Source organism: Schistocerca cancellata, chromosome 2 (assembly GCF_023864275.1).
Source record: "Schistocerca cancellata isolate TAMUIC-IGC-003103 chromosome 2, iqSchCanc2.1, whole genome shotgun sequence".
In the NCBI taxonomy this organism is placed as follows: Eukaryota; Metazoa; Arthropoda; class Insecta; order Orthoptera; family Acrididae; genus Schistocerca; species Schistocerca cancellata.
In genome coordinates, this window is record NC_064627.1 from 1,148,519,505 (window position 1) to 1,148,540,037 (window position 20,533).

Consider the following 20,533-nt stretch of genomic DNA (forward strand, 5'->3'; position numbering starts at 1 on the left):
GTTTTATTGTTTGGTAGAAATTGCCTCCCTTCTGTAACCTCCTATTAATTTCGTTAGTTATTCTTCCATCCCTAGATATTTCACTCCCTAAATAAATGAAACTTTCTACCACTTTGAGGGGTTCTCCATTCAAGGTAATATTTCCATTGATTCCTTTCTCTCTTCCAAATACCATTACTTCACTCTTATCTTTATTTATTTTTAATCCATACCTTTTCATTATTTCCTGCCACGCATCAAGCTGTAACTGTACATCTACCTCTTTATCACCCCATATTACCATATCATCTGCAAAAATCATCTTTTTGTCTTTTTCTTTTACTATATCTTTAACTGCCCTATTCATTCCCTCCATCACAACATTAAAAAGCCCAGGAGATAGAATACGTCCTTGCTTAAGTCCTTGTCTTATTTCGAAGTATTCAGAGTTCCCCAATGGTGTTCTAATTCTACAATTGTGGCCTCTGTACATTGTCTTTATAACATTAATGTATCCATCTTCTATATCTATCTTCTTCAGTTCTTCCCAGAGTCTTTCCCTGTCAACTGAGTCATATGCCTTTTCTATGTTTATAAAAACCATTATCACCCTTTTGTTATACTCCCAACTTTTTTCCATCAGTTGACGGATAGCATATATCAGGTCGATTGTGCTCCTTCCTTTCCTAAACCCATGCTGTTCTTCACTCAGCTCCTTTTCTATCTTTTCACTTATTCGATTTAGTAAAATTCTTTCAAAAATCTTGGCTGTATGACTCATGAGGGTTATTCCTCTGTAGTAATAAAAGTAAATAAACGTGCGAAATGCATTTAGCTGATTTCTTACACTTTTTACACGATCGTGCGAAAGATGAATTCTGTACCATTAGTATATCTCTCAAAAACGACATGAAATGAGGGACACAATAAAACACTACCGTTGGCGACTAATAATGCTCATTCGCTACACGAATTTTTCCCGAGAATAATTTAATGACGCCGACGAGTCCGTTTCTCTTCTCTGGTGGTTGTACGGCTTCACTGACGGTCACTCGCTGGCTTCATGTGTTCCTAGCACCATTGGCCTTGTTGGCGCATCGTAGGTCCTGTTTGTTGCCAAGTGTGGCATCGTCGATATCCACTAACACGAATTGCTACCTCAAGAGCCAAATTGTGATGCCAGTTTGAACTGGACTGGATGCCCAAACGAAGTCCTACTGCTGATAAATAGGGAGCTAATTGCTTCCGTCATATCAACGGCGAACCTTATCTTGATCTTGCAGCGAGCCCAGTCGAGGTGATTTGACAAATTCCTTTGCCCAATCTAGTACTTATCTGTCTGATGAAATCGTCCTCTTCATTGTCCACAAGATAAGGCAACATTGTCGCCAGCGTCATCTTCATTCCCTCCTGAGATCAAGAAGAAGCATGGTGTTTGATAGTAGCTGTAGGAACCACATGCCCATTGCTCTACTTCAACATACTTAAGTTCTACTAAAAATTCCATAAACCTGTTTGGTGATACGTTATACCTAGATGTCTGGTAATCTTTGTTCAAGTTTGGACTGAATAACTTCCCGACATTTATATTTACAGAGAGGTTCCATAATTCGTAAGAGTGTACCGCACAGTAGATTTGGCTACTCTTATTTTGAGTAGAAACATCAGCAACGGATCCAACATTTTATTTAATCTACGGCTTCGTTTGAAACAGAGGGGACATTTATTTAGGCGTTTTTCCCAAATAATCTTAAACACTTAAAGCTGTGAACAGTTCAGATATTGCATATATATCGTCTTTTTCGACTATAATAAAAGTCTTATTTAGCATTTTAAAGCATCTGCAGAATTCCTTTCAGATAAATCGAAACGCGTTTGATCTAAATAAGACGTTTATTATACCTGCAGAAAACAGCATACATAGTATATTACTCGGAAACTGCGACTGTGGAAGAGAGACCTAAAAATGAAAACATCAACTTCAGATATTTTCTCAACTGTCTTAAACGCTACAAAAATGTTTCTGTAAGGGGTGCAGTATAACTCCGCCATTACCGGTCCCAAGCCCGGATGAGAAAGTAGGAGGGTTAGAGGATGGGCCAAAAAAAAGAACCTGGTTAAAGAAAAAGACAAAAGGAAAAGCCACACAGACCAAAATGTTGACAAAACTGAGTATGTAAATGGATTCTCTGGATTTAGAATTGGAACATGGAATGTAAGGTCAATCATGACGGAGGGAATGAAACAACTGTGAAAATATCAGTGCCTAGTGACAGCAATCCAAGAAATGAGACTTCCTGAGGGTGTTATGGAGATTGGAGACACCCACACGTTCTTTAACAGCAATGAGCAAAGTCAGGCCTGGACTTAAGTGGTTGGATTTTCTGTCCACAGTAAAATGATATCGGCTGTCAACAAATGGGCTCCAGTAAATGACCGCATCTGTTGGATGATTTTAAACGCTAAACCATATAAGATCTGCCTAGTGAACTGTCATGCTCCATCAGAGGATGCTGACGAGGAAACAAAAAACGATTTCTACCTTGAAGACAGACTACCAAGATATTCAATTCACTTGATAATGAGAGACTTCAACGCCCAAGTGGGAAGAGAAGTACAGTATTGTCCAACGATTGGTCTTGACAGTATCCACGAAACAAGCAATGAGAACGGTAGAAAACTAATAAACTTCGCCGAGACAAGGAGAATGACCATTAGAAGCACATACTTTCCCCGCAAAGTAGTACATAAAGTTACCTGGATATCCCCAGATGGAGGTACGATGAATCAGATTAACCATGTCTTGTTGACCGAGGACACCGTGGCAATGTCGAACATGTGCGATCCTTCTGCGGGGCACATAAAAATTCCGATCATTTCTTGGTGGTAGTCAAACTACGTCTGAAACTGTCTACCAAGTGGCGAAGAAATCCTAAAAAGATAGCCCGCTTTGACAAGGACAAGCTGGAAGATGTAGAAGTGAGACAGCGCTATCAAGATAAAATTGCAGAAAACCTCACAATATCAGAGAATCCTGCTAACGTGGAAGACACATGGTTGGTGTTGAGAAATACAGTGTTACAGAGTGCAAGAGGAAAACTTGCTTGCCATTCAAAACGCAGAAGTAAACCCTGGTTCGATGGAGAATGTCGAGAATCTGTTGGGAAGAGATCAGCGAAGAAGATACAGTGGTTAGAAAAACTCTCAGAAGAAGCAGGGGTAGTCTACTGTGAAGCGAAGCGTAACACGGACAAACTCACGAGGAAGAAGAAACGGGAACACCATAAAAGACTGTTGAAAGAAGTAGAAGAAGCAAAGTCATCACGCTCGTTTTCCAGGCCTCAAGATTTGCCAGAGGTGTCTACCGACAATCACATTGGTTCTAACGAATGAGACGGGTAAAGTGGTACCGCCGTAAGCGTAGGCAAACCTATTTAAAAAAAACATTTTGGGAACATATTGAATCGGGACGTTCAACTGACGGTGGCAACTCACGGTAGCCCGTTTTGGTAGAGCAGAAGTCCCTGAACCATCAGAGGAAGAAATCAGTGTCGCCCTAAAACTCCTCAAGAACAAGAAGGCCCCAGGAAGCAGTGGTATCACAGGTGAGAAGCTTCGCTTGGGAGGACAACCACTGACGGATGTATTGAAACGATTGATATCCAGCATTTGGGCAGCAGAAATAATTCCTGGAGATTGGAAGGGAGCAGTTATAGAAGGGTGATGCCACCCAAGTATCCGACTAGAAGACGAATTTCACTTCTAGAAATTGGATACTAAGTCTTTACAGCTCTGCTCTGCTGCGAAACCACTGGTTAAAGGAATTGTAGGCACATATCAATGTGGGTTTGTCTCCGGACAGTCCACCATTAACCACATATTTACTGTGAGGCAACTGATAGAAAAATTCTATGAGTTCAATCGGGAATTATACCTCACCTTCATCGATTTTCGTCAAACTTATGACAGCACTGACGGCGTCACATTATGGGATACGTTAGAGGAACTTTGCATCCCATCCAAATACATCCGTCTAATTGCACTTTGCTACTCCCAGTCAACTTCTGAAGTACGGTTTGGCAATCAACTATCACCACCTTTCACTATCCAAAATGGATTGAGACAAGGAGATCCACTGGCGCCAGTATTATTCAACTTGGCCTTGGAAAAAGCAAGCCATGGCACTTGCCGAACCAGAGAAATGGAGATGGTGGGAGCAGACACAATTCTGGCATTTGCTTACGATGTTATGATCTTTGGCGACACTCTAGAGCAAATGTGTGGTGATATTTCCCGGTTCGTCCAAAATGCAGAGGAAATTAGGTGGAGGTGAACAGGAGAAAACTAAATATCTTGGAGTATCAGATAGTCGAGTTCTCCCTCCTTCCACTGTTGTAGACGGGCATACCTTCGAACGAGTTGAAGAGTTCAAGTACCTGGGCTCAATATTAACCAACAAAAGCGAAGTGACGAAAGAAGTACATCAACGCATAACAAGTGCTAATCGCTTGTTCTTTAGTCTGAACAACCTTCTTAAATCTCGTCTCATGTTTCAGAAGAACAAAGTCCATCTGTACACGACACTACTGAAGCCAGTACTTTTATACGGTTGTGAAACTTGGGCAACATCAGCAACGACAGAACATTCAATACGTGCGTTTGGAAGAAAGGCACTTCGGAAGATCTATGGACCTGTCTACAATAGCGTGGAAGGTATATTGAAAAGAAGAAAGAAAGAAGACCTGTACTAGGGGTTTGGAAAGCCACACATTGGACGAATATTGGGACAGAGGCGACTACAATGGTTTGACCACTTCTTACGAGCGGACTGATCCATTTCTGAGAGAGTCCTCCATTCTGAAGCCATGGGATGTCCAGTTCCAAGAAAAACTTTTTAATAAGCATTACTTGTCAGATCAAATGAAAGGAGACTGCACCAAGAGGGGCGGCCGGGGTGGCCGAGCGGTTCTAGGCGCTACAGTCTCGAGCCGCGCGATCGCTACGGTCGCAGGTTGGAATCCTGCCTCGGGCAGGTGTGTGTGTGATGTCCTTAGGTTAGTTAGGTTTAAGTAGTTATAAGTTTTAGGGGACTAATGACCTCAGAAGTTAAGTCCCATAGTGCTCAGAGCCATTTGCACCAAGAGGCACAATCTCTGACGCTAAAGGAAGCTTTCCAGTATACGTAAGTGGTAACATCGAGTGGAAACCTATAAGAGAAATCGAACATTAAAGTGTTTCCGTGTCGAAGGAGCCAGCTGATGGAAATATCCCGAACGGCTATTACAGAAGGTCAGCCTCGACTTAGAACGGTATACAAGCCAGAGATTCTGAGAGAGGATTCAGAGGGAGAGCAGTAGTGGTCGCTTTGAGGAGCCACCGTGTAGCGACACCAGGCAGCAGCAGCAGCAGCAGCAGGAGAAGAATGCAGAAGTAATAGTCTCAGCGAGAAGTCAGTGATCAGATCTGGTGACACGCACGTCAGCTGCAAGATAAGTAATCATTATCTATGCTGGGGAATAGCTTTGAGCATAGACGCTCTGTCTTTGCCTCAAGGATTAGATAGCATTTGTAGTTTCGTAATTAACAAGAACAATTTACGGAGTAGTAATTGTCTCCTGTAAACGTAGGCAAGTGGCCTGTTGATAAGAATAAATTGAGTCTGACATTTATTAAAGAAGGGGTTAGGAACTGGCACCTCTTTCATAAGTTATCAAAGAGATAATAAATGAATTACTTAAATAAATACTGAACTCTTCAGCATACCTATTCTGCCATTAATCCTAAAAGATTACCACTGCAACCAATAACAACCAGTTCCATCTCGGAGAGCTTTCTCCCTCTCATCTCCGACAACCCTCAGATTGCCGTCGAGGTTCCTGTTGCACTACAAGACTGTGCTGGGACGCGACAGGGAAAACGCCCGAGAGGACGCCCAAGGACGCGATGGAAAGTTTGAGTGACGACGATCCTTCAAGGAGTGGAACCGGCGGCCGTGGAGGGTGACGCTGGAGGCCGAAAAAGATGGAGTTCCGCCTGCAGCAAATACCTGCTCTCCTGTGACTGACAGACATCCCTTTTATTGGGGTTTTTGTGTTTGTAATGTTTTTTTCCTATTGTTCTTCTGCTGTAGGCCTCAAAGGCCCGTTAATGCAATAAACGATGATGATGAATGATGAAGGACTGCAGTATAGTCTAAATGAAATTGATCCTACGGCGTTATTGGACAGGAGAGACACGCCTTAAACCTTTGTTTTCGCTCTTCTGAAGGTTGCTAAAACTGTATTTTACGCCCACATAACTTTTATTAAAACTGAAACACCGATAAGGCTCTACGTCCTTAAGCTGTGATAAAAAGTTCATTTCAGTCACATGAGAAGACAAGTAATCAGTTTTTGAGAACTATGCGTGATGTGTGACTTGAAAGAGGTTTCTTTGTGAGTTCACAAAGCATCAAAAGTATTCGGTTGGTGCATGAGTTTGTAGCGTTATATTTTGCGTGTTAGTATTCTAGTTGCTACGGGTTTATTTGTCGATTGTCGCTTTTTTACTTGTAGTTCACTGTTGCTATTTCAGTTTACGTATTTTTATTTTGTTATTTAGACATAGTGAGTGGTCAGTCTGGTACAAAACTAGTTCAAATGGCTCTGAGAACTATGGGACTTAACTGCTGAGGTCATCAGTCCCCTAGAACTTAGAACTACTTCAACCTAACTAACCTAAGGACATCACACACATCCACGCCCGAGGCAGGATTCGAACCTGCGACGGTAGCGGTAGCGCGGTTCCAGACTGAAGCGCCTAGAACCGCTCGGCCACAACGGTCAGTCTGGAACCGCGTGACCGCTACGGTCGCAGGTTCGAATCCTGCCTCGGGCATGGATGTATGTAATATCCTTAGGTTAATTAGGTTCAAGTAGTTCTAAGTTCTAGGGGACTGATGACCTCAGATGTTAAGTCCCATAGCGCTCAGGGCCATTTTTGAACATAGAAAGTGGGTGTTTGGACGCAGGAAATGGAGTGCCAAGAGGCGAAATCGGAACATTTGCGACATATTCTTCTGTTTGAGGTCAGTGGAGGGGTGACAGTACCGAAGATACCCAGAAACATTTGCGTCGTGTATGGAGACAATGCCGCTGAATAGAGCACGGCAGGAAAACAGTTTTCTCGTTTTAAGGACAATCATTGTGACATCGGCGACTCTGCACGTTCAGGAAGACCTTCGAGGTTTCATGAAGAACGTTTAAACGCATTAATTCACAATGATCTACAGGGTTATTACAAATGATTGACGCGATTTCACAGCTCTACAATAACTTTATTATTTGAGATATTTTCACAATGCTTTGCACACACATACAAAAACTCAAAAAGTTTTTTTAGGCATTCACAAATGTTCGATATGTGCCCCTTTAGTGATTTGGCAGACATCAAACCGATAATCAAGTTCCTCCCACACTAGGCGCAGCATGTCCCCATCAATGAGTTCGAAATCATCGTTGATGCGAGCTCGGAGTTCTGGCACGTTTCTTCGTAGAGGAGGTTGAAACACTGAATCTTTCACGTAACCCCACAGAAAGAAATCGCATGAGGTTAAGTCGGGAGAGCGTGGAGGCCATGACATGAATTGCTGACTATGATCTCCACCACGACCGATCCATCGGTTTTCCAATCTCCTGTTTAAGAAATACCGAACATCGTGATGGAAGTGCGGTGGAGCACCATCCTGTTGAAAGATGAAGTCGGCGCTGTCGGTCTCCAGTTGTGGCACGAGCCAATTTTCCAGCATGTCCAGATACAAGTGTCCTGTAACGTTTTTTTCGCAGAAAAAAAGGGGCCGTAAACTTTAGACTGTGAGATTGTACAAAACACGTTAACTTTTGGTGAATTGCGAATTTGCTGCACGAATGCGTGAGGATTCTCTACCGCCCAGATTCGCACATTGTGTCTGTTCACTTCACCATTAAGAAAAAATGGTGCTTCATCACTGAAAACAAGTTTCGCACTGAACGCATCCTCTTCCATGAGCTGTTGCAATCGCGCCGAAAGTTCAAAGCGTTTGACTTTGTCATCGGGTGTCAGGGCTCGTAGCAATTGTAAACGGTAAGACTTCTGCTTTAGCCTTTTCCGTAAGATTTTCCAAACCGTCGGCTGTTTAGCTCCCTGCTTGCTTTATTCGTCGACTTCAGCGGGCTTCGCTCACTGCAGGCCGACCCGTTGATTTCCCCTTACAGAGGCATCCAGAAGCTTTAAACTGCGCATACCATCGCCGAATGGAGTTAGCAGTTGATGGATCTTTGTTGAACTTCGTCCTGAAGTGTCGTTGCACAGTCATGACTGACTGATGTGAGTGCATTTCAAGCACGACATACGCTTTCTCGGCTCCTGTCGCCATTTTGTCTCACTGCGCTCTCGAGCTCTCTGGCGGCAGAAACCTGAAGTGCGACTTCAGCCGAACAAAACTTTATGAGTTTTTCTACGTATCTGCAGTGTGTCGTGACCATATGCCAATGAATGGAGCTACAGTGAATTTATGAAATCGCTTCAATCATTTGTAATAGCCCTGTACATCAGTGAACTCGACAACTGGCAAATGTGATGAACTGTGCGACATTTGCATGCAATGGGGAAGGTTCAAAAATCGGGTGTGTGAGAACCGCATGCTTTAAGCCAAAATCACAAAAATCAGTGGGTGGCGATAGGTGCATCTCTGCTTGCCCGTCTTCAGTTGCCTCCTGAACAACACCGACCATTCCTATCCTGTATCGCTGCTGGTGACGCGAAACGTTTTGTTTATACTAACATAGGGAAAAGAAAGGAATGGCTGAGTCCAAACAAAGCAGCAACTCCCCCTACAAAGAGCGGCGCGCGTCCACAGAAGCTAATGCTGTGCAGCTCGTGGAACGGCGGCGGTCTGGCGAGCTACTAATTGCTTCCCTGAGGTCTAACCGTCACTGCTGAAATTTACTGCCGTCAATTGAGACGTCTTTCAGACGCAGTCCAAGAAGTGTGACGGCGAAGACTGCGCGAAGTGATGCCGCTACACCATAACACCCGTCCGCATTCTGCTAGACTAACAATAAGCACCATACAGAAGTTGGGTTGGGAACTCGTTCCGCACTCATCTTATTCACCCGATCTTGCGTCCTCATATTTTCACCTTTTCCGTTCTCTGTCTAACAGCCTTCAAGGAACTTCGTTCTCGGATGAAAATGCGCTCCGAACGTGGCTCGACGAGTTCTTGCTGATTTCAGTAGTCGCGGAATCGAAAAGTTACCCCAACTATGGCAGACTGTAGTAAATATTGGAGTATTGGTGACTAAAGTCTCTGTTCCCTGCCAGTTAGCCGTTAGGTCTAGCGCACTGCTTTCCGGGCGGACACGAACCCGCCCGGCGGATCGGTGTCGAGGTTCGGTGTGCCATCCAGTCTGTGCGGTGTGGCATCCGCATCAGGTGGGACTGACGGAGGACATCGAAAAAGAACAAAGAAGGGCAGCTCGTTTTGTATTATCGCGAAATAGGGGAGATAGTGTCACAGACATGATACGTGAATGGGAGTGGCAATCATTAAAACAAACGCGTTTTTCATTGAGGCGGAATCTCAAGAAATTTCAATCACCAGTTTTTTCCTCCGATTGCGAAAACATTATGTTGGCACCCACCTACATAGGGAGAAATGATCATCACGATAAAATAAGAGAAATCAGGCCTTGCACAGAAAAATTTAAGTGCTCTCGTTTTTCCCGCGCGCCGTTCGAGAGTGGAATGGTAGAGAGACAGCTTGAAGGTGGTTCATTGAACCCTCTGCCAGACACTTTATTGTGAATAGCAGAGTAATCACGTAGATGTAGATGTAGAAAGCGGTTTTCCATCTACCTCGGCGAATGCGAGCTGGTTCCCCTTATTCCACCTCAGTTACACTGTGTCGGCAACTGCTGTGCAAGCACTGTCTCCACGTAGGCGTACACCATAATTACTCTGCCACGCAAACATTGTGGTTACACTCGTCTAGCGTGAGACGTTCCCGGGGGCAGGGTAGGGGGGAGGGGGGGGGGGGGGCTCCACTGGGGTCAAACCGCACAATAGCCCTAGGTTTGTTGTGGGGCAGTGGTGGGGTGGGTGGACTGCTGTGGCCTGTTGTGGGGTTCTGAACCACTGAGGGCTACGGCAGGGACGGAGCCTCTCCGTCGTTTCTGGCTCCCCAGTTCCATACAATATAATACAAGTCTCTGTTACATATATCTGTTGTATTTATTAAACTTAGGGAAAAACTAAACGAGTTTTGCTATTTGAGGAGCAAAATAACTGATGATGGTCGAAGGAGAGAGGATATAAAATGTAGACTGGCAATGGCAAGGAAAGCGTTTCTGAAGAAGAGAAATATGTTAACATCAAGTATAGATTTAAGTTCAGGAAGTAGTGTCTGAAAGTATTTGTATGGAGTTTAGCCGTGTATGGAAGTGAAAGGTGGACGATAAATAGTTTAGACAAGAAGAGAATAGAAGCTTTCGAAATGTGGTGGTACAGAAGAATGCTGAAGATTAGATGGGTAGATCACATAACTAATGAGGAGGTACTGAATAGAATTGGAGAGAAGAGAAATTTGTGGCACAACTTGGCTAGACGAAGGGATCTGTTGGGAGGGCATATTCTGAGGCATCAAGGGATCACAAATTTAGTATCGGAGGGCTGCGTGGAGGGTAAAAATCGTAGAGGGAGACTAAGAGATGAATACACTAAGCAGATTCAGAAGGATGTAGGTTGCAGTAGGTACTGGGAGATGAAGAAGCTTGCACACGATAGAGTGGCATGGAGAGCTGCATCAAACCAGTCTCTGGACTGAAGACCACAACAACAACAATAGGGAGAAACGGTACGAACTTATGCACCTGGAGAGGCATGATGAAAAGTTTCCTACTAACCATATCTGTGACATGTTAGACGCTCGACACGTTATGTGCACGTCTGCGGCAGAGGAGACTTCCGGAAGGCGTTCGATACAGTTCCGCACTGTCGCCTGATAAACAAAGTAAGAATCTAAGGAATATCAGACCAGCTGTGTTGCTGGATTGAAGAGTTTTTAGCAAACAGAACACAGCATGTTGTTCTCAATGGAGAGACGTCTACAGACGTTAAAGTAAACTCTGGCGTGCCGCAGGGGAGTGTTATGGGACCATTGCTTTTCACAATGTATATAAATGACCTAGTAGATAGTGTCGGAAGTTCCATGCGGCTTTTCGCGGATGATGCTGTAATATACAGAGAAGTTGCAGCATTAGAAAATTGCAGCGAAATGCAGGAAGATCTGCAGCGGATAGGCACTTGATGCAGGGAGTAGCAACTGACCCTTAACATAGACAAATGTAATGTATTCCAAATACATAGAAAGAAGGATCCTTTATTGTATGATTATATCATAGCGGAACAAACACTGGTAGCAGTTACTTCTGTAAAATATCTGGGAGTATGCGTACGGAACGATTTGAAGTGGAATGATAATATAAAATTAATTTTTGGTACGGCAGGTTCCAGGTTGACATTCATTGGGAGAGTCCTTAGAAAATGTAGTCCATCAACAAAGGAGGTGGCTTACAAAACACTCGTTCGACCTATACTTGAGTATTGCTCATCAGTGTGGGATCCGTACCAGGTCGGGTTGACGGAGGAGATAGCGTTACGGAGATGTTTAACAAACTCAAGTGGCAGACTCTGGAAGAGAGGCGCTCTGCATCGCGGTGTAGCTTGCTCGCCAGGTTTCGAGAGGGTGCGTTTCTGGATGAGGTATCGATTATATTGCTTTCCCCTACTTATACCTCCCGAGGAGATCACGAATGTAAAATTAGAGAGTTTCGATCGCGCACGGAGGCTTTCCGGCAGTCGTTCTTCCCGCGAACCATACGCGACTGGAACAGGAAAGGGAGGTAATGACAGTGGCACGTAAAGTGCCCTCCGCCACACACCGTTGGGTGGCTTGCGGAGTATAAATGTAGATGTAGATGGGAAAGGGTGGTTTCATTGACGCCCTTCACGCCACTCCCTGAGGTCTCTTTGTATCGCTTCTGTGTTGCGGTGTGCCTGAAATGTTTTCCTCTGCCACCTGCGTCGTGTTTCGAAAAAATGGCCCTTCAGTTGTGTTGCGCAGGGACCAAGATGAGAAAGATGTCCGCAGAAATCTTTTTTTTTTTTTTCAGTGTACTGCTTGATGGAAGTGAGAGCTGGGTATTGAATAATAAACAACAGGTACGGAAGTGTTGCTATGAAGGAGAATCTTCAGAATGAGCTCAACACAGAGAAAAAAATGGCGAGGACTTAAAAGAAATAAACGAGGAATGACAGATAATAAGACACATATAAAGGTTCTGGGTCATGTACTGAGGTATAACTGATGGATGAAAAACCTTTTGAAGGCAAAATAATTGGCACAAAGGGCAGAAGTAGACCCAGGAAACAGTTCTTCGAAGACCTGAAGCGGACACTTCAATGCGAAAACTGTGCAATAATGAAAAGTAAAGCAAGAGGACAAACAAAGTAATTTATAGTGACAAGGCTCAGCGTTTATGGAACGATAAGAACAGTGATAGGTCTGACTGTTTTCTTGTTCTGTGTTTATGAGATGTCCATTGCCTTGTCCCGCGGCAAGTGCTACTTAGCTGATCGCATTTACTTACAGCAAAGTGCGAGACCGTGGATTGCTTTCCGGTAGTATGAGTGGAGTAGTGCACGTTGTATTTGCCAGAGGCGAAACTACGTTCACGAGCGTTCGCTGCAGATTGGAGTGCCAGGAGAATCACCGTGCTAGTTATCCCGTCTCCCGTCCTATAATGGCGTTTCTCCTACAAATCACGAAAAATCTGATGGATGTAATTCGTTCTCCTGAAGTACGACAAAATGCTTATAAGATCGACTGTATCTCTTTATTTAACCGATGCTTGTAATCAACACTTCCAGTAACATCAAAATTACCTCTTATCACTGTTAGCATTAGCTACCCCGTTCGAAACATTTCGCTCGAAATATAAACCGTAAATTTGGCACTACCTCTGACCTGATCGGGCAGTTTCGGCCACCGCAGCTGTCCTATGAGTATTAAGTTGTTTCGTTAGATGTTGATATCAGTTAGCAATTTATTTTCCGCAGTGGACATCCTAGATGCGGTTTCGAACATGTCTCTCGTCTGAGCTTTATTTTAAATACGTGTGTTGGAACTTAAATAGTGGCAACTATTTATTCACAACCGATACAAAAGAGTTACATGTTTTCACCTGTTACTGTCTTTCAAAGTAGTCAACAGTGTCGTGTTGAAGCCGTTGCCAGCGATGTGGAAGGCGTAGTATACCGTTAGCAGGGCCTGTCCTGTTGATGGTGCGAATGGAGCGGTCTAAAGTTATGGCGATTCTCGTGTTCGACTGTGATGGTGTTATCCTAACGCATTGCGTTCCTCCACGGCAGACCGTCAGTGCACAGTATTACTGTTCGTTTTTCCAGCATCACCAGCGACCAGCTTTGCGAAAGAAGCGGCGACACTTTCTGCGCAACCCACCCATCATTTTGCACGACGATGCGCGGGCACATACAGCGCAAGCTGTGGCTGCTCTGTCCGGTCGATGGGTCTGGGAAGTACTGAACCATCCACGATAGTCCCTGGACTAACGTCCTTGTGACTTTGATATGATTCCAAAGATGAAGGAACTACTTCGTGGCATTCGCTTCAGAACTGTTCCACAGATTTGACAGGCAGTAGACCGGTCCAATCGCACCATCAGCATAACTCTTTTGTATCGGTTGTGAATTAATAGTTGTCACTATTTAAGTTCCAACCCTCGTACTTTGTATATACGTCACACTTTGGTTCGTTAACACGCGCTGCTATCGTTCCCTCACTAGAAACTTTACTGTTGGTTACCCGTCTTGGCACACAGTTATCGACGCGTAGCATGAAGTCTATGTGGCCACGTGGCCTGCACCAGACACGGCAGGTGCGTGCGTGCGTAAGATTTTTGCAGATAAAACTTCCTTCTCACAGATGTGTCATCTTAAGCTACAAATTGTACGTTAACATCTCACGTCAATACAAATAATAAAATAAATATCCTCTGTCGAAGGACCAGCAACAAAATGTTAACGTTGACTTATGTGCCTAGCCACCATGGGCGCAGAATATAGATTTGAAAAGCAGCGCCGAGCGGGATTAGCCGAGCGGTCTAGGGCGCTGCTGTCATGGACTGTGCGGCTGGTCCCGGCGGAGGTTCGCGTCCTCCCTCGGGTATGGGTGTGTGTGTTTGTCCTTAGAAATATTTAGGATAAGTAGTGTGTAAGCTTAGGGACTGATGACCTTAGCAGTTAAGTCCCATAAGATTTCACACAGATTTGAACATTTGAAAAGCAGCCCGTCTAAAAATCAAATAACTTTAGTTGTCCTTGTCACGCCTCAGTTCCTAGAATCTTTTTTACTCTTAATATTAATCTCCTCTGCAGGACAAAAAAAGCTCACACAATCGCAGGTACTTCCAGTCCTCAGTTACGGTTGGGTTATTCTGCAAGGAAGTTCACATTTTGGCTTAGAGCAGTTAAGGCTGTTGTTGAAAGCTAAATGCGATACGACGCTCTGCTTTTCATCTACAACACTTCATCCAACGCCAATTAGCTGGACTGCATACGGATAAACGTAGAGATTAAAATAATCTCTGTTTCATTTGCTGTCTGCCCAGTTTCTGCAGCCATTCTAGGTTACCTCCGTGTTTAGGACTTATTTCGGTACGTTACAGAAGAATTAATAATTATCATCATCATACACTCTTCACTGCACCACTTCATAACAGTCACTTCTCCAAAATCTTCATACGTATTGGGAGTCTGGCTCTGGAATTTGTTTTGGGAACCTGACTGTGATGAGTTACACATATTTCCAGCTTCAAAACGTCGTTAAACGTCCACCGGGTATCGCGACAACAATTTCTTCCTTAAACTTGTCTGCCGGCCACTTTACTCTGAATAGCCTCAGTCACCATCGAGCGTCTCCGTTCTCTCCTCCGACCACTTCTGCTTTATACCTTAAAACTGTCCCATTTTTAATTACCTATTTCTCAAAATTTGTCTTTCTAGCACTTCTTTCTAAATATGCCTGTCTATTTAATACATATTTCGGACATGCTGAGTTTCAGATAGGCACAACAAAATGACTGTCACAGATAAAGCTTCCAGCCAGTAAGGCGTTCATCGGAAATATCCCATCAAAGGCAGGGCTACCTGTGAAACCAGTCACGTGGTCTACAACCTAAGCTGCAACCACTGTGCTTCATTCTGTGTGTGCGTGACAGCCAACAAGCTGTCTGTCCGCCACCGACGAAACAAGTGGACCATCCTGCTGCTGACTGTGCTGCCAATCGTGACATCCTTCGTCTCAGTGCCTGCTTCACAGCCTGTGCCACGTGGCTCCTTCCCTCTAACACCAGCTTTTCTGAATTGCGCAGGTGGGAACTTTGCCTGCAATATATCCCGCGTTCCTGTAACCCTCCCGGCCTCAACCTCCGCTAGTCACTGTGCTCACCCATCCAGCCCTTTCCCTGTTCCCATTCCGGCACCACACAGCCCTCATTCCACCGTCGCACGCAGTCCTTTTACTCCTCTCCTTTTCCGCTACCGCTCCCCACCGCTCCCCTGCTACCTGTCTAACCACCCGACTGCACCCAGCTGACTGACCACCCCCTCTGCACCTCGTCCCTGCAGCACTTCACTGGCCACCACTCCTACCTGACTACCCGTCTCCCCCTCCCCGCCACAGCCACCTCCTTACCCCCACCCAGTCGCCACTCCCTCCATGGGCTATAATCCATTCGTCATAAGAAGAAACCCGATGTAAACATTGCACTGTGTATTCTTCCGCATTTGCTGGAACCTCATTGGATTTCCTTTTCACGTGGGACTGCAGCCAAGCTGTCTCGAGGACTGCCAAGTACGATAATAAGGCGACGTTTTGTGCTGTGCGTTACGCTCACATCGACTTAGCGATAGTACGGGACAATAGCGTTGCCGGCGCATGTAGCTTGGACGGCACTGGCCAGTCAGCTGGTACAGCTAGCATGCAGTGACGTGGCCAGCTGCAGTTCACAGCAATACAGCTTCGAATGCCATTTAATTTTTAAGCAGAATCTCCCGCAATACGCTCCTTAGACGACTATACGAAAACTGCAACATGTTATCGTTTTTAGGTAACGTACTATTGTAATTATAAACATGCAGCAGCACTCCGTCGTCAGGCCACAAGTGGCCCGTCGGAACCGTCCTACCGCCGTGTCATCCTCAGATGAGGATGCGGATGGGAGGGGCGTGTGGTCAGCACACCGCTCTCCCGGTCATTACGATGGTTGTCTCTGACCGGAGCCGCTACTGTTCGGTCGAGTAGCTCCTCAATTGGCATCACGAGGCTGAGTGCACCCAGAAAAAATGGCAACAGCGCATGGCGGCTGGATGGTCACCCATCCAAGTGCCGCCCACGCCCGACAGCGCTTAACTTCGGTGATTTGACGAGAACCGGTGTATCCATTGCGGCAAGGCCGTTGCCTAATTATAAACATGAATAATGATAATTCCTGACTTAACCACAGGATAATTTTTCTGCATAAGTTGTGTGTAACGTGAGAGACTACTGAAGGATTTCACCGTATAGCTAAATACTGAAGACACTGAAAGTATTAGTTACAGTCAGTCGTCTGGTAATCGCTTAGCTCCTTCATTATCCGAATCCAAGAAATACATTTCAGTTCTGGAAGTGTCACCTGCTACGTTGTTAACGTGCCTATCAACAACAGAATCTACGAAGCCAACCAGGCGCCGCATTTTCTCTTCTTTTATGACGAACCGATCTACAGGCTGTTACAAAAAGGTACGGCCAAACTACCAGGAAACATTCCTCACACACAAAGAAAGAAAATATGTTATGTGCACATGTGTCCGGAAACGCTTACTTTCCATGTTAGAGGTCATTTTATTACTTCTCTTCCAATCACATTAATCATGGAATGGAAACACACAGCAACAGAACGTACCAGCGTGACTTCAAATATTTTGTTATAGGAAATGTTCAAAATGTCCTCCGTTAGCGAGGATACACGCATCCACCCTCCGTCGCACGGAATCCCTGATGCGCTGATGCAGCCCTGGAGAATGGCGTATTGTATCACAGCCGTCCACAATACGAGCACGAAGGGTCTCTACATTTGGTACCGAGATTGCGTAGACAAGAGCTTTCAAATGCCTCCATAAATGAAAGGCAAGAGGGTTGAAGTCAGGAGAGCGTGGAGGCCATGGAATTGGTCCGCCTCTACCAATCCATCGGTCACCGAATCTGTTGTTGAGAAGCGTACGAACACTTCGACTGAAATGTGCAGGAGCTCCATCGTGCATGAACCACGTGTTGTGTCGTACTTGTAAAGGCACATGTTCTAGCAGCACAGGTAGAGTATCCCGTATGAAATTATGATAACGTGCTCCATTGAGCGTGATTGGAAGAACATGCGGCCCAATCAAGACATCACCAATAATGCCTGCCCAAACGTTCACAGAAAATCTGTGTCGATGACGTGATTGCACAATTGCGTGCGGATTCTCGTCAGCCCACACATGTTGATTGTGAAAATTTACAATTTGATCACGTTGGAATGAAGCCTCATCCGTAAAGAGAACATTTGCACTGAAATGAGGATTGACACATTGTTGGATGAACCATTCGCAGAAGTGTACCCGTGGAGGCCAATCAGCTGCTGATAGTGCCTGCACACGCTGTACATAGTACGCAAACAACTGGTTCTCCCGTAGCACTCTCCATACAGTGACGTGGTCAACGTTACCTTGTACAGCAGCAACGTCTCTGACGCTGACATTAGGGTTATCGTCAACTGCACGAAGAATTGCCTCGTCCATTGCAGGTGTCCTCGTCGTTCTAGATCTTCCCCCGTCGCGAGTCATAGGCTGGAATGTTCCGTGCTCCCTAAGACGCCGATCAATTGCTTCGAACGTCTTCCTATCGGTACACCATCGTTCTGGAAATCTGTCTCGATACAAACGTACCGCGCCACGGCTATTGCCCCGTGCTAATCCATACATCAAATGGGCATCTGCCAACTCCACATTTGTAAACATTGCACTGACTGCAAAACCACGTTCGTGATGAACACTAACCTGTTGATGCTACGTACTGATGTGCTTGATGCTAGTACTGTAGAGCAATGAGTCGCATGTCAACACAAGCACCGAAGTCAACATTACGTTCCAGAATGAGATTTTCACTCTGCAGCGCAGTGTGCGCTGATATGAAACTTCCTGGCAGATTAAAACTGTGTGCCCGACCGAGACTCGAACCGCCCGGTCTCATAGCTTTACTTCTGCCAGTATCTCGTCTCCTACCTTCCCAACTTTACAGAAGCTCTCCTGCGAAGCTTGCAGAACTAGCACTCCTGAAAGAAAGGATACTGCGGAGACATGGCTTAGCCACAGCCTGGGGGATGTTTCCAGAATGAGATTTTCACTCTGCAGCGGAGTGTGCGCTGATATGAAACTTCGCAGGAGAGCTTCTGTAAAGTTGGGAAGGTAGGAGACGAGATACTGGCAGAAGTAAAGCTGTGAGACCGGGCGTGAGTCGTGCTTCGGTAGGTCAGATGGTAGAGCACTTGCCCGCGAAAGGCAAAGGTCCCGAGTTCGAGTCTCGGTCGGGCACACAGTTTTAATCTGCCAGGAAGTTTCAACGTTACCTTCCTTCAATTGGGCCAACTGGCGGTGAATCGAGGAAGTACAGTACATACTAACGAAACTAAAATGAGCTCTAAGATGGAAATTAAGCGTTTCCGGACACATGTCCACATAACATCTTTTCTTTATTTGTGTGTGGGGAATGTTTCCTGAAAGTTTGGCTGCACCTTTTTGTAACACCCTGTATATCCCGCCAGCATTTGTCAGTCACGTGAAAAAGCTGTGCGCGTTAGTTCCACTATGCCTGACACTCAACAGTCTCTTTACTTCTAGCGCCAAATCCCGCAACTTGGATCCAGATCATCAGTTCTGTTGGGTTCATGTTGTAATGGTACAGTAGCAAATGTAAAAATGCAGCATTTGTATGATACGCTCGATGCTGTGAAAATGATTGATTTTCATGTTACTGCGATACTTCTTTACCTCTGTGCTACAAAACGATGGTCATAGTCCGAATAAAGAGGATTTGGTTTTTCATTTTTGCCTCACAAAATTAAATTATGTTTCCTTAATTTAAGCAAGTTTTATGAACAGTCTTACATAAAACATCGATGATTAAAATTTTGATTTGAAATAGAAACAGGAATTTCGCGTCCCATATGTAATTAAAAACAAGACGACGTGCATTGTTCATAAAAATGGTGATAAGTTTCTATTATTACGAGATTTAGGTATTTCAAATTGAACGAGAAAAAAAAAAATAATACTAGAAAGATTTGAGATAACGAACTATTACCTAAATTTAGTCTTATTCAATTACGCTACACATTTGTTGTTCGCTTGGGTCTGAACTGAAAAACATAACAGCGCTGGGAAAACTTCAGAGCCCATTGTCTCTGTGAATTTATGAAAAACTTTAAGAACAGCCTATTTCTCGGCACTTTTTAGCCGCGTTCCACGCGCGTGTTTCACTACAGAACAGAAAGCAGCCTCAGCATTTTCATGCTGCGCATAAACAGCGCGACAATCAGAGCACAAAGCTGCAGAGGCTGTGACTATACACGATTTTTAAAATAAAAACTACTTATCTAAAGCGTGATAAAGAAAAACGTTGATGGCTGTTAATACTTTTGAATATCTTAAAGTTTCATTTAACGGAACGTAATAATAAGCTATCTGATACGTAAGAAGGGCCTACTTACAAGAGCGTAACAACACCAGTGAACGTATCCTACGGCTTCGGACCAATCATCGCGTTTGTGTTTGTTTACAACAGGTTTATTTTTATGATGAACGGATTATAGTGCTGCTGCTCGCATTGTCGCTGCAATTTCCTGAGACTGCAGGAATGTTTGTGTGTGTTGCGTTTGCGTGCGTGTGTATGTGTGTGTGTGTGTGTGGGGGGGGGGGGGTCTGGTTTTGGCGAATGCCTTAGTGGCAGAAAGCTATATTTGTGACAGTCATTTTGTTGTGCCTATCTGCGACTTAGCATCTCCGCTACACGGTGAGTAGTAACTTCTCTTTTCATAATATTGTTATATTCCGATCTGGATTTTCCATTGTTTAGTACAAATTTCTCAAACCTATTTGAAAACATATTTGCTTGCCATAGCATTAAGGTACTATTTTTAATTTAATCACTATTTGTATTTTCAATTACAACTACAGTCACAATTATTTGTCACGAGTTCACGTAACTGAATCACAAGAATTCATACAAGTTGTGTAGCCTGAGATGTTACGCAATATATTGTCTGGATAAGACTCGTGAGAAAGTCTGAAGGCGAGTGGTTAGGTTGAACTATTCAAAAAATAAAGTTGCGCGAAAGCGTTTCTTTATTATATGAAAAAATACGCGATGTGATGTTATTAT

The 20,533-nt window shown here is 44.5% G+C and overlaps 1 protein-coding gene across 1 annotated transcript in view; it reads right to left on the reverse strand.

Annotated features, from left to right (window-relative positions):
• LOC126163184 (ATP-binding cassette sub-family C member 4-like) overlaps positions 1 to 20,533 on the reverse strand; it is a 293,006-nt gene that overhangs the window by 247,659 nt on the left and 24,814 nt on the right. The window lies entirely within an intron of this gene.